This window comes from Larus michahellis, chromosome 2 (assembly GCF_964199755.1).
Source record: "Larus michahellis chromosome 2, bLarMic1.1, whole genome shotgun sequence".
Taxonomy (NCBI): domain Eukaryota; kingdom Metazoa; phylum Chordata; class Aves; order Charadriiformes; family Laridae; genus Larus; species Larus michahellis.
In genome coordinates, this window is record NC_133897.1 from 99358833 (window position 1) to 99371241 (window position 12409).

The following is a 12409-nucleotide window of genomic DNA, read 5'->3' on the forward strand; positions in this document are numbered from 1 at the left end:
TAACATTAAGAGGCACTGTGGGGTTTTTTTGCCAGCAGTGGTGCTTATTCCTGAATCTGGCTCGGTATAGATGCATTTCTGATCATTCTTTCTTGATTTTGCAAATCTAGCAAAACTAAACAGATGACGCTCCTACTGTAATCAATAAATATCTTGATCCAAAGATCAAGATCATTAATATTCATTTATCTTTGTATTAAGCATCCCTAAAATGTGATCTCTATAAGATCTTACACCTACAAAATAGAGGAAAGCTAGGGGTATCACGGCTTCTTCAAATGTTTGTTGTGAGAGAAAAGATATATTGGAGTGAATGAAGTAATTTATTACAGTAAAATAGAGCCCCGTCTTACAGATGATGTCAAATTCACTTGGATTTGTTTCCTCGTGGTCCAACCAAGACTATGGCCTATGCTGTACATAAGCAAATTTATAGACAGTGAGAGGTGAGAGAGAGTCCTTATCACAGAACATGAACATTTTAAATTGACAAGTTTTGAAGGAAGGATCATTACAGCTGAAGCAGCATTTGAGAATGTAGCCTATACCTCAATATACTCGCCAGGAAAATCAGTGCTCAAAATTGTTGAAAAACTATTCTTATTTCCCCATGTTTCTTTTTAATGCTTAGAAATCTTTAGAAGATTTTATACCTTCCTCAGAGAGGAGTGTCCCTTGGTGTTCAGAAAGCTGCTTCAGTAAATACTGGGGAGGCTGAAGGCATCATCTGATCCCCAATGTATGTACAACTGGGGAGATGCTGTGGAGGCTACCCCAGGCTGTCCTGCCAGCGTACACAGGCCACCCTGTGGAATGGCAGAGCAGAGCAGCTCCTAGGCTATGCGCCAGTTGAGTTGCTCAGGTTCTCTAAGTGGACAGCTTGTAAAATGCTAGTAACCCCCCTCATAGTTGTTTTTTCAACTTGTTTTATAAAAGACCACCAAAGCTTGGCAAGGTGGAAGCCCAGCTCTGGATTCTTTTTGACTTGTGCTACATTACTAACAAGGGGAGAACCAATGTAGCTTTGAGCTTAATGGTCTTCAGGTTATTTATACCAATTGAGGTTGTGACATAGTGTGTCCAGATACGTCTTGACCATGAAGTTCAAAATCTCTTGTATTTAACTGCCCACTTTTTCCAGTTTTCTCTCTCTCACTTCAATACTCTCTGCTTTATGGTTCACCAGGAATTTTTTTTTAAGTTTGCGGAGAAGGAGGTTCGTTCCTGCCTCTGCCATGGGACAGTAGGGCATAGAGGATATTCCTAATGCTCTATTATTAGCGTAAGAAGTACCAGTGCTTGAGCACCAGGAAAGGAAAAGCTGGTACAATTACAGTGCGGGAGCCTAACAGTTTATACTAACTCTAGTGTTATCTACTATGCTAATACCAAAGAAAGAAGATACACTCTCTGCTATTAGTGTGTTTTCGGTTAGGAACTTCATTCCCAAGACAAAATAATAAAACACTTCCATTTCAAGTGAGAGTCTGAAAAGTTGCCAAAAGCAAAACCCTCGCTTTGTCTTCATTTCTCAGTTTCAGCTTGCCAGCAAGTGGCTAGGAGGAAAGCATGCAAAACTCCACTGTAAACATAGAATAAAGTATTGCGGGGCGGAGGCTAGTCAGTACCCAAAAGTCATAGCAATGTGCAATGTCCTACTGCATCTGGCCGGAGATAAGTTTGGAAGGTTGCATCTAGAAAATTCAAACAGTAGGAGAAAAAAATGAGGGCCCTCCTTTCTGTTGAACATCCCACCAAGAGAACAACTCGGGGAAACTCTGATGTTTTCTCTGGCCCTTTATTTTTATCATTCTTATGTTCTTAATGTTCTTAGCTCTGAATGTGCAAATGGCAAGCAAGAATATAAGATAGAGACTTTTCCTATGCATGCTGGGAGGCCACACTCATATGAAGGGAGGCTGCATGGTTTCAGCTTGATCCATGGTTTTTTTATCAAGAGCTAGGTTTTAGTTCAGGTAAGATTCTTCTTGCAGTTTGATTTTTTTCTTTCAGTTCTGCTCATCCAATTATAAAGCTGCATTTCAGAAGTGCCTCTATGCCACTAATATTGCGGGAATTGACTTAAGATGCTACTTCTTCAGCTTAGTACCCAATATTCAAAATTGAGCATTGTGAACCTGGATGGTTCACATATATATCGTAACTTACACGTAAAACTCTACGTGTGCAGTTGCACAACTAAATAAGCTCCCTTAGCAGGGGAAGTGTGAGTCAACAAAACAAACTGAGGCACTATGCGAAAACAAAACCAAAGTGTGCCTTGCACATGCATTCCAAAGCCAGTTTTTCCAGGTTGTCTGAGTAGCTGAGAATAATTGAACTCGTGGTACCTTTCTGGTTTCTACTTATTTTAAAAGACCAGAGAAGAATTACCTTTCTTTTCAGACAGATAGAGAACGTTTTAAAATAGGCCATGATATTGCACATGGAATGCCTGCAGCTATCTTCAGGACAGCTAATGATAATAAATAATATCATAATAATACCTGATTACTGAAAAAGTGAAGCTCTTTGCTTATGTTCATGCTCCATAGACGTGGTTAGGCTCCATGTAGTTAAAATTAGATGTTCTCATCTCTTCCAAGTGGCATCTTTCTCTTTGTCCCCTACTTTCCTAATCAATGGCATGTTGGTCACAGAAAATGTTTTAGAAGTATGTATTTGCAATTTGTATTCTTTTAAGGGATATTCTTGCATACGAGCATGAACTCATGCAAATAAAAAGGGTTGTGAATATTTTAACAAAACTTAACATTTTATTCAAATTAATATCTTTTAATATTTTTGCAATAGTTGCTGAAGAATAGTACAGTGTTCTATGAGCCAGACACATATGCAGGTATCTGATAATTTTCTCTGACCTTCAGATTTCTCCTTTTATATCTCCACTAAGCACTAATTTGTTACTAAAGCATACTTTGCAATTAAAAATTTATTGCTTAAAAAGAAAAGACAGCTTCCTGCCTAGTTCTTAATTAATCTTTATTTAAGACACTTAAATATTTATAATGACTTACTTCTCTTTTCGTTATAAATACTGTAGTGATTCAAAAAACTTTTATGTTTCAGAAGAGTTTTCACTTATACTGCAACGGGAACTCATAAAAAAATTCAGCATCTGTCTCAATCCATAGACTGTGATGCTATTGCAGCTCTAAATACAAAGATGTCAGATTTAATGGTGGCAGATTGGTGCAGAAAGTGTCATATTTCCCTCAGGCCTTATTGTCCCTCCTTGAGAAGTAGAAGAAAGTGCAAGTAAACTATTACTGTGCCTGCTAGACATAAGCAACGTCCTACTAACTTCAGTTTATGCAAACTGCACAGCTAAAGGGACAAAGAAGTATTAGATCTGTGGGCTTAACCTTCTGCCTGCATCAGCACACTGCTCTCCTGAAGGACAGCAGCAGTGAGAAACAGCGGGTTTATGCTGCACCAAGGCATGGTGTTTCCTGGTTCTTGTGCCTTGTGCAGGTCACTGTCCAGTATCTGCACTGGGGGTTGGGTTGTCCTTCAACCCCTGACCCACCAATTACCTATACCGCTAGCCCCTCGGCTCAGCCCCCAAGGCAATTTTTAGACTTTCTGAACTCTGCCAAAACCCTGCTTATCTTGCATATATTCCCGGGAGTGCCTAAGCTTGAAATCATCACCTGAGCCCTTTCCCGTATGCAACCTTTCAATTCCCCCACCTATTCAGTAATTTTGGTGGTGACCTGGCTGATAGAATAGATTGTGCCTCCTTACCTTACAGAAAAATCTGCCCTGGAGCTGGACAGCAGAAGTTGGCCAGCAGTAATTCCACAGTTTGCTGTCTCTGACCTTCTTTCTTTTCCGTAGAGCCATTTTTCTGTCTATCACCTTTTCTTTTTTCTCTATTTTATCTTTAGAGGAGATAGAGACAGCCATGGAAGGTGAGGAAAGGATAATTTCTGAGAGGAATCCCATTTTTCTACACTAACACCAAACAGCTTCTCTGTTGAAAGGTGGGATACAGGTGGGAAGGGAGTAGTTTAGGCTTGCAGTCAGGGACTTACAAACCAGGTGGGATTCTGCATCACATATTCTGTGGGAGGTCACACTTAGTGACCAGAGAGGACCCACTGATCTTTACCTAAGAAGGTCATCATCCGTAAGCAATGGAAACAACCATGGCTTTCCTTTTGGTATAAGGAAGGGTAAGGTGGACTTCCGCATGCAAGTTAAATTATGGAAACATCACTCTGCTTCTGCCTGGCCAAATTGCCTACAACAATAGGATACACCACAGTGTTCTGGGAAACAGAGCAGGTAAAATTGCTAAGCGGATACGAGAAAACTGAAATCTAAATTGCAGTACAAGCAAAATGACCTGCTGCTATAAACTGTACCCTTACAGATTTGCTTACTGATTGTGATATGCTATTTATTGTGTGTGTAAGCTGTAGATTGATCAAAATTATTTGTTTCCATTTATATCTTGTTGGAAAACTATGGGAGATCACAGTTTGACTGAAGTAGATTACTGCCAATCATTCCCATATGTGGAATCAGGAAATTGAATAAGAATTATTCTTGTAGTTTTCAGCTGAGTTATTTAACTAAAACTGTAGCTGAAAAGGTGGGATTTTTCACACTGTTTAACTGGAAATACTTAATGTAGCCAGAGATCAGTACTGATGCTTGAATGGATGAAATGGCATTTTAAGTATTGCAGTGCTGAGTGAGGATAACATAACAGTATAATTGGTAATGTGTGATATGAATCAGGGATGTCAGCTGACCATAGTAAGTGAAATCTTGCTCATCTTAATCATGTGAATGGTTTCAAGGATGTCCCTGAATGAGATTCTTTTCTAATGTAAGGCCATTGATTTCATATATAAGTGAAATGGTATTGTGCTCACAGACTCTTGTAATATGGTATCTATCCATTCATTCTAGATCTAGAATAAAAATAGTTGATTAAATTCATACTATGTTAACATTTTTTCTTCCCAGTATACTTATATCTCCTGTACAGTTAGTTCTCTGGGCAAATTGTCATGTTTGCGTTATGATTGTTCTGTTTCTCTTTGCTGGAGAGTGCTACTTTAATGGGTATCATTTCTGTGATGGAAGCAATAACTTTCAGCAATTCACAGTGAGGCTTTTCTTCTCAGTTGCCTTCTGGTAGCGTCACCATTTTATTAGCCTTAGCTAATTCCAGAGGTAGAGCAGTTTAGCAGATAACGCAATACCATGAAGGTTAAGTAAGCCTCACCTAGGGGGACACGGGACAAGTTATGTCATTTCCCTGCCCTGACCTGTTAGAGACATGTCATCTCTGTAAGTCTGTTTGCAGTGATGGAACTTGCATAGCACCTAGGATAGCTGACACAAAATTTTATTTCTAGCTCTGACACTTTCATTGCAAGGCCTGAAGCAGGTGGCTCAGACTCTTTGTACAGACTCTTTGTCTGTAAAATACCGCTTCTCAACTAGTAAAGGATTTTGATACCTACTGCAGAAGAGAATGATAACTCTGGAAGTGCTTAAAATTTCTACTGAGCAATATAGCACATTAAACATGCTGGTATTTTCTAAGTTGAGATGGAGTATTAACTAGACACGGTCTCTCAGAGAGTCCCTGTTCATAGCTGCTACTGATCAGTGACTACTGCATGGACAAGAGGTCATCTCCTACAGAGTGTGTCAGCGAAACAACCCTTATTCTTTTGTTATCTGCACAGATTTCCCTAGCTGTCAGTCCAAACTCATCAAACAAGGAGGCTATGCTGAGCACCACACTCTTTTTTTGTCCATCCTCCCCCGAGCAATGCTTACTGAACTGTGTCATGTTTTTCACTATATCTTTGAGTTGCACGTGTCCTTATGAAACTAAGCTGAGGCAGTTAGAAAAGTTTAAACACGAACCTTGCTTCCTGACGCACCAGGATAGTCTTCAGTAAAAAAACCAGCTTGCTCCTGGGTGAGGTAGCACGGTGTCTGGTGCCTACGATTACTCATGTGCTTACTGATTTTGGAGTATTGCTCAAAGTAGAAGAACTGCACATCACAAGCAGGCAGGAGATTTCTCTAGCACAGCAGCCATGAAAAATCTCACTGGTTTATGGACGGTTGGGACCAACTGAACAATCATTATCAAATTAAGGAGGAGACAGCTGGGGGGACTTGAAATCTTTTCCTCTCTTGTCATAGATACTGTGGTATTGCCTGTCTCTCTAAATGAAATAACAATAGGGAAGCCTCAGGGCAGATTGACTACTTCCCCTCTCTTGGGTAGTCTGCTTTTTTTCTTTTTCGCATATTAGAGGTGGCTGATCCATTGTAATGCAATGTCAAAGGCCTTTGGGACTTAAAAAATGTTCTGTCTGTGGTACGGAAAGGGCAAAGAAAAAGCATTGACCCTACCAGATGTGATATTTTCAGGTGGCACAGAGGTTTTAAGGAAAATCAGAAAAAAGAATGCACTTGGGTTGACCAAGCTTAAAGCAAATGAAATCATTCCAGGTGGTTGCCCAAACTTACAGCAAATATAATAATTCTACTTGTTTGCCCCTGTAGCTCTTTCACTCAAAACTCTTTCAGTAATATGGCAACCTTTGCATTACAGATTACACATTGGTCACAGCAAACTTGTTTTCTAATAGATTAAACTGCTTCACCACTGCTATAACATTTGACAAAAACATCTGTTAGATCCAAGCAGCTATTTAGTTTGATGACATTTCAATTCCTTTCATGAAGAACTGAGAAATATTTACTTACGTATGCGAGGAAGCTCTTTGGTGAATATTTTGTACTCTCATGCAAACAACAGTATCCAGGTGCACACTAGCACGGTAGCTATTTGCTGTTTGTTATTCAGTCACTCCATATTTACCTGGAATAGTTGTTTTTATCTGTTCAGTAAGCAGAAACATTATTGTTACTATGAGGTGGCCATTCACAAACAATATCTTTCTTCCTGCACCATAAGACACATAAGGCAGAAGTCAAAACAATTATTAACAATGCATAGCCAATAGCAAACAGCTGACAAACAGCCCGCACGCTAAAAATGCTTTGTCCAAATAATTCAGTTCATAATTAACAAATGCATTGGCAGAAATCTGCTCATTAACAATTTGCAAGTGGGAAATAGTGTTGGGTAATGCATTTACAAACTAGCTACAATGGATGTAATAGGAAAGTAGGGTTGCAGCCTCACACTCCCTGAGAACAGAGTCTTTGCTTGTCTATATAAGGATTGTCCAGAGCAGTTCAGATTAAGTTAACTGAAAGTATGGAATTCAAGTATATAATTGAGATGCAACAAACCCAGTATGGACACTTTCACTGAAAGCAAAGAAGCAAAAACCTGTTGCCCGCTCCAAGGATGCAGTGGGTTGACCTTGGCCAGTGGCTAGGCACCCACCCAGCTGCTCTCTCAATCCGCCTCCTCAGAAGGACAGGGGACAAAATAGGGTGAAAAAGCTCATGGGTCAAGATAAAGACAAGGAGATCACTTGCCAGTTACTGTCATATGCAAAACAGACTCAATTTAGGGAAAATTAATTTCATTTACTGCCAACTGAAATAGGTTCAGGCAGTGAGAAACAGGAAGACAAACATTAAAACAACACTTTTCCTCCCCTCTTTTCCAGCCTCAACTGCATTCTTTCACTCCCAACTCCTCTCCCTCCCCACAGTGGTGTAGGGGTGATGAGGTTTATGGTCAGCACAAAGTGGCTTCGCCCTGCTGCTCCTTTCCTCTCACTCTTCTCCCCTGCTCCAGCCTGGGCTCTCTCCCATGGGCCACAGTCCTTCAGGAAATATCTGCCTGCTCTGGCGTGGGGTTCTCCATGGACCACTGGGGTTATCTGCTCCAGTGCCTGGAGCACATCCTCCTTCTTGGACCTTGGTGCTCCCTCTTTTGTTTCTCACTCATCTTTTCTCCCTCCTCCTCTGCCGGTGTGGCATTCTCTGTCCTTTCTTTAATATGTTTCCCAGAGGTGCCACCAGCTTGGCTCCTCACAGAGGCCACACTTGCAGCCCCGCCACTGCCAACACTTTGAGACCTACACCCAATGCAAAGGATTAAGCTACCAAAAAAAATATATATACATTTTTACTATTTCATTTATTCCTATTAATTTCATTATTTCTTTGATTACTCATGTTTCCCATCAAAAAATAAGGTCAGGACTATACATGGAGTTGTTGGCATACCAGTGTTATCTGAGGTGTGTTTATTGCAGTGCTGCTGGGCTAGTAGAAGGTTTAATGTCATTCTCATACCAGAGGGCGAAGCCCTGAAGGCATACTATAGTTAGTATCATTTTTATGCCTGCTACAAACTACAACAAAAAGCTGCTTTTTTTGCTAAGGTTAAGTGTAGATGGATGGGCGAGACTAACATGGGGGAAACTAGCATGTCCAGTAGACTAAGTCGTAGTTTGGGGGTGACCTTGAGCTGCTTCATTGCCTCCACAGGGCTTCCAGTTCACTCGGGATCTTTTCTACGCTGCAATGTTTAATTCTTCATATGCACTCTGGGAGACAAAGCAGTAAACTGCTATAAAAGTGATTGAGCCAGCGTGGTCTATCGTGGTCACACCCGCAGCAGGAGAGCTTTCTTAATCGACTCAGAAATAAAGATGTACTGTGTTCCACAAGCAAAGCATTCCTCGGGCTGGGCTCCAGCCACACCAGCACTCCCACCTCATGCCAGGGTAGTAAAATTGGCCTGGAAAGGTTTTTGTTGTTTCCTGTTGCCTAGAAAAAAAAAAAAACCCACAGATTTTTACTAGGGAATTTGTCGGCCGGTCAGGGACTTGGATACCTTGCCCCTAGACCAACACAACTCCGCTAGCTGAAATACCAGCGTAAATGAATAAGATCCTGGGGCTTGTGGCAGTTTGCTTCTGTGTGGCATGTTCTTCTGACCGAAGATTACCTGAAAGGTAACCCTTATTGAGTCGATAGGCCTTCATAAGAGCGTCTTTTAGCTTGGCCAGAATAGCGAGTTCACGTTAATTTAGGTAAACTGTTGAAGAAAGTTATGCTGACACACTTATTTTGATGCAAACCTCGTTTGTTTCCCAACAGTTTTGAATGGCTGCTGTTTCTCTGTATAGAGTATGAATTTCAAGAGTAGTCACTCTTCCAATGCCGGTAGTTAGAAGTAGCTTTCTCTGCAATATCTCTTCGGCCTAGTTTCCCTTTTTTTGGCAAGACTCTTAGGAATTGGCTTAAATTTAGTCCAAATATGTGATTTCAGATTGATATAAACATATCTGCAGGGGGGCTTACATGCTATTTTAAGTTCAGATAGCGCAGCTGACTCGGGCAGGCATTAGGCTAGGGTTTTCTAAGGAGCCTCAGGTTTGGCATCCAACTGCTACTGAAGATTAAAGGGATTGATAGAACTCTTATTTTATGGAAATAAGTGATGGTACGGCCTTTTCTCCCCTCAAAAAAGAAGAAAACAGCCTTTCTTGTGTAGTTAGTGACCTTCATCTTAACTGTTTAATCTAACTCATGATGGAGGAATAAAGAGATTTTTCCAGACAAATGCATAGGCATACAATATGTGTAATTGTCACTTTCTGTTTATTATGGTGATAAAATAAAATTATTTTTAGTGAATAAGCAAGGTTGCTTCAGCTTTTATCCGTCCTGTGTTCATCTGATGCAGTTCCATAAAGGACTTTACCCTGCTCACTGTCGTGCTACAAGTGAAGGGCTTGCCAGTTCCACCACAGGATGGCTGATGCTTCCTATGAGATAAGAGGCTATGTTCAGGAAATGCTTTTGTAACACTATGATGAAAATGTTCTGACTAGCTTTGGCTGACTAGATCCCTGGGTGTGCAAGTGGCACCTAAGCCGTCATGTGCCCAGAGTCTTGGTTGCCCAGATCACCAACCTTGTTTGCTATCAAGGTTGGTTCATTCCTGCTACCTGCCCATGTTATTTTTCAGCGAAAACCAGCATGTGAGAGGAGGGATGGGACATAGCTTGGTGTGATCCCAATTGTTGGGAAGAGAACCGGGATTTGGGCCTGAGGAGGACTTTCCTCCAGAACTTTTGTTTTCATAGTGGTTACTCCATGTCCGTTCAGCATGAAAAAGGTTTGCATTCTAGGATATATAATATCCTGAAAGCTGGATATCTCATGCTAGCCAAAGCTAACTTTGTATATTGGCCACTGTTGTAGCTGGGATACTGGTTTACGTAGATCTTCTGTCTGACCTAGTATAGCCATCCTTATTTATTCATTTATCTAAGGTACCAAAACACTAAAAGTTTACCACAGGTCTGTACAGGGTATTATTATAATTATCATTATATTCATTTTTTATTACCAAAACTTTGGATGGTCTTGTAAGGTCTCCAAAAATAAAACTCTTTATTCTAATTACCCTAGGATGTGAAGTTGCACAAGGGGACTGGGGAAACTAGGAAGTTTTCTGCCCTCAAAAACCTCCTTGCACACCAGCCAGAGGCACGGTACGCTCTCTAACATCTGTGTGTTACAGGGGATCACCAAGAATACAATAAAAGAGCAAAATTAATGAGGACATTGACAGCTGCATTTAAAACAGACTAAAGGATAATTTCCCTTAGTATCATCCCACAGCACTCCATAATGCTTCTTAAGCTGAAGGCTTATATTATGCATCTTTGTGTAAAATACAGACTGGTCAATGTTTCTTTTATCACCAAAATGAATCGCTTCTTTTTGAAGCCCACACATGTATGTGACATCCACCGCAACCTGTGGCAATGAGTTCTGCCATTTAATTATGATCTTTGTGGAGTGCATCCTTTCTTGGGTTTCATGTTTTGAACTTACTAACTGCTCATTTTATTGGGACTGTGCTATGAAATACAGTGAAAAAGCATTCTTTATTCACTTTCGCAGTACTGTTCACGATTTTCTGGGGCTCTGTCACAGTCCTTCCCTCATTTGTCCCTCTTCCAATACGAAAATCCTAAAGCCATCTTTTTTTTTCTCCTAGTACAGAAGCCATTACATGCCTTTGATCATCCTGTCACCCTTTTCTCTATCTTTCTGTTGCTATCCTCTTGTTTTTGAGATGAGATGACTGTATTCAATATTCAAAATGTTAGGTGGGCAATGGATTTTTATGGCAGCATTATTGTGTTTTCTTCTGCTGTTTTCTGTTCTTTTCCTACTATTTCCTAATACCATTTTCTTTTTTTGACAGTTGATGAGGATTTCGGTGACATTTTCATAAAGCTGTTTCCAAGCTCTCTTTCCCAACTAGCAGTTAATTTCACTGTGTGTTTATAGACTTCCCAGGGTACAGGCATGAGACCTCAGCTATTTAGCCACGAAAACACAGCTAAATTACAAGAGTGTTTTAGGCTGTAAACAGGAAGATTGTTGGTAGAATTTAACATTCGATCAGTTCTATTGGCAATTTATATTGTTCTAGGTTTTGTTATACCAGGGATTTCTCACAAGTATGTGAGGCAGTGTGAATATTTCCCATGGACCCCATATTTTTAGTGAGTTGTTGGTTATTTTAACACAACATTAATTCTAACAAGAAACTCATTCAGGAAAGAGTTCATTCGATGAGTTTTATCTGAGAGGGTTTTGCTAACTTTACCACTGTAAGGCATACCCTGACCAAAACCAGGGGAATCCAAGCAAATGCATGATAGTTTGCTGTACTAACTTGATGGAGATTTCATCCCATGGTCTTCAATATCAGGTGGAGATGCATAGCCCTTCAATTTGTTTCATAGCTGAAATTTGCTACTACTATCACAATGGTTGCTTAGATGGAGTTCTGGAGCTTAATGAAATCTGGAATTAAATAAATCAGCTCAGGATTGTTAAAACCTAGCTGTGAAAGAACCTTAAATAGTTGTTTCTAAAAGAAGTGCTGACAGAATAAGTATATTACTGCAAATATATTACTGTCGATCAGTCTCATCTCTGACTTTAAAACAGTTGCTATGTTATATTTCAACGATCACTGTAAAAAATTCCTTAATGGGCCAAAGAGACCTCGCTATCATATCGCAAGGAGAGATCTTTTTTAAATGAGGTTTTCAGCACTCTTCTTTCATGGAGTATGAGTCATTTGACTTTTTGTTTTTTAGCATAAGCTCTTGTTTTAAAATTTGTGGCTGCACTACAGTACAGAAGCCAGGGGTGTATGAAGATTTTCAGTTAACACAGTTTTCTCTGAGATGGAGTTCTGTTCCTTACTAATTCTATTTATTCCTATGCATTATAGGCAGAGTTTTCTTTGTATGGCTTTTCCTTCCCCCCCCCATTCCAGTCTCAGTCCTGCTGCTCTTAGAGAGATCAGTGGTGGAAAATTACTTTATAGCTGTGGTGGGTTGACCTTGGCCAGCAGCCAGGCACCCACCCATCTGCTCTC

The 12409-nt window shown here is 40.3% G+C and overlaps 1 protein-coding gene across 16 annotated transcripts in view; it reads left to right on the top strand.

The window, feature by feature from the left end:
• Positions 1 to 12409, top strand: part of LOC141739324 (poly(rC)-binding protein 3-like) — a 539898-nt gene that overhangs the window by 337789 nt on the left and 189700 nt on the right. Inside the window, exon 1 of one of the 16 annotated variants that reach the window (XM_074576386.1) lies at positions 8814 to 8948. The exons of 14 other annotated variants lie outside the window; for them this stretch is intronic. The gene's annotated coding sequence lies outside the window, so the exon portion shown is untranslated. Of the gene's footprint in view, positions 1 to 8813; positions 8949 to 12409 lie in introns of those variants that run through there. One more of the 16 variants, XM_074576388.1, reaches the window with a different exon arrangement.